Source organism: Trachemys scripta, chromosome 6 (assembly GCF_013100865.1).
Source record: "Trachemys scripta elegans isolate TJP31775 chromosome 6, CAS_Tse_1.0, whole genome shotgun sequence".
NCBI classification, from domain to species: domain Eukaryota; kingdom Metazoa; phylum Chordata; order Testudines; family Emydidae; genus Trachemys; species Trachemys scripta.
The window spans coordinates 90,055,952-90,058,851 of NC_048303.1; positions in this window are offsets into that span (position 1 = coordinate 90,055,952).

Below are 2,900 nucleotides of genomic sequence, written 5' to 3' on the forward strand. Positions count from 1 at the left end.
CTTAGACATGCCAAATCTAGCATAAATTCAACCATTCACTAAATAGTGTTGTTTGTTTGTCCACCTGCCTGATATTTTAAAACTGATTACAAAGAGAACTCAAGAGAAGCCAAAGGCAATGATATTAGTAATAGTACATGAATAATACACTGGGCCCAGTCTTGCATTCTTAGGACCTAATCTTGCTCCATTGAAGTCAACAGCTAAAGTCCCACTGACTTCAGTGGGAGCAGAATCAGACCCTTAAAACAGACAAACCTCCTATGGAAGTGAAGTCAATGGGAGTTTTGTGTGTGCATTAGATCTGGCTCAAGCCCAGCAAGGAATAGTATACATGAATGCTATTGGGGAATTCATATGATGTCTGTAACTGCCTGCACATGATTTGAAAATTCCATTCGATGATATACAATAGTAACGAATAATAATAAACGATATTCACCATCTCTTTTCCTTTTGCTGAATGGTACAAGAGACCACGTCTCATTTTCCCAAGATGTGCTTTTGTTAGGTCAATAGCGAGTTTGTTATAAAATGGAAACTTGAGCTGGGTAATGTGTGCAAGTTCTGGGGCTTTATTGTGTCCCTGCTATGTTAATTAGTATTAGGAACATGATGGATTGGCAACACGTGTACTTTCTGAGTCTTAAACCAGTCCTGAGAGTTTAGCACTCCATTAGTTACACATCACAGGAACCCAGGGGATGTTTACTCAAAAAGTATCACTTACAAGAATGAAACATTCTGATTCATTCCTGATACAGGCTACAGAGAAGGACACACCAGTCGCTGGTGCCGAGCAGCACTCAGACAGAGAGCAACTGGATTCAGGATTGAATGGAGTATGCTCAACTCTGCCCAGCACAGAACTGGAACCTCACATCCCAAGTCACTCACTGGTGGATCCCTCGTGAGGGGTTAGGCCAAGAAGCACCAGTGTAGACAAGCGGGCCCTTTCAGTTCACGTCTGTGCTCGCTCTCATAGGAGGATAGAAGCAGGGAGTTCAGACTAGAGCATTTGTGTGGGCATGTCTCCAACTGAAATTCCTCAGAAGCTCAGTCTGGGAGGAAGTGAAGGGTCTAGAACTGAATTACTTGCTTTCTGCTAAAACCCACAGGTACCCTCTCCCCACGACCCCAGAACATTCCTATCACGCCAGCCACCAGGCCAAGGAACTGTCCCCAGAACTCTTCATTTTGAAAGGTAATGCTACCAAGGGTGGCACAGTAACTTCAGCCAATCAGCATGAGATTCCGGGACCAAACTTCTGAAACACCGTGAAAAAAGTGGAGAAGCCACAGAGATCAAATAGTAGCAAGAGAGGTTGAATACATTTTTTCCTTCTCCGGCCATGGGCCCAGGCATTCTCCCATGTTCAAAATACCTTGAAAAGGACAGCTCCACCTCGTAGAAATGTGACTCCTTATAAAAATCTTCTCAGGTTATTTGTCTTCCTTCCCTTCCTCTCTTCCACTTATCCCACTAACTGTATTGACTGACGCCACCCTTCCCCCAGTCCCAACGGACAATACACACGCCATTGAGACCCTTCCTCAAAACATCAGACCTCTGCCAGGCAATCCCAGCTCCCTTTCCCTTCTTCAGTTTACCTGTCCTTCTCATTCTTTACCTGAACCCTTGGCCCCCCAACTCCCAGTACAACTGTCTCTCTCCCCTACTCTTTTCCCTTCCCCTTGCCCAAACCCCCTTTCTTTCCCTTCCACTCCTTATACAGTACTCCCCCTGTCTTTAATGACTATCCTTTTACTGGTGCTAGTGGCTACTGGAGTCTTTATGGCAGACTTGAAAAACTAGCATGAAAAGATGCCAGCCCAAGCACAAAATCTATCCTTTGCCATGATAATGAAGATAAAGGGTGGGGGGGATGGCATTCTGCTTTCCCATCAAATTACATTACTCACCATGAATGAGTAAAATTTTGCAAAGCATCTTTACAGTATGCGGGCAAACAGTAAACAGCCAACATATTAGGAAAGTGAACCCTGTAATAGGCATTGGGCCTAGTTTTCAGAAGAGTTTTTAATATGTATTGAGACTTCTGGAGCCATTAGTGATCATTCAAAAAACTTCATCTATGCTACTGATTCTGTGCATTCACAGGATACTGCCTGCATGTGTCCTGCCTGCATGTATTAGCATTGTTCAAATCCAAGGTAAAGTTGTTAAACAACTAACAGAGCAGCCTGCAAGAGCCATGAATTGGCTATATTATCACCTGGCTGTTGATTCTTTTGTTTGCTTTCAAATCAACCTATGGCACCTAGATATATGTTTGAATTCATGTGGACAAATTCATCACTGGTAAAATAAAATAAATACATAATTATTATTAATAATAATACCTGGCTCCTCTATAAAATGACACAACTACATTAACTTGAGTTCAGCTTCTGCTACAGCATGTTACAAAATTTAGAAATATGACTTAAAATTAGTGGTTATGATATGAAAATACCTGTCAAAACAACTCCAGATTGTTACCACATTCTTTGCACTCTGTGGGCCAAATTTTATCCTAAATTACACTTGTATCATCTGATTGAAGCAATTTTGGTTAAACAGGTGTAATTGTGGGCAGAATTTGGCCACGTGTGTCTTCTGAGTTATATCAGCATCATTTGCAGAGAAAACCAGGTTTTTACTGCTGTCAGCTTGGCAGAGCCAACATAGCTGCAGAAGAAGGAGCTGTATTCTATTCTACTCAATGCATCAATCAAGTCAAGCAGAATCTACATTGCTGGTGATGCTGAATGAAGCAGAAATGTCATATTGATTTTTACACCCCAAACTGTGCTTACAGGGTTGGCAGTTAGAAAATTCTTGCTTTTTCCTTTGATCTGAGTAAGGCTCAGATGAGCAGGTTGTTGGGGACAAAGAA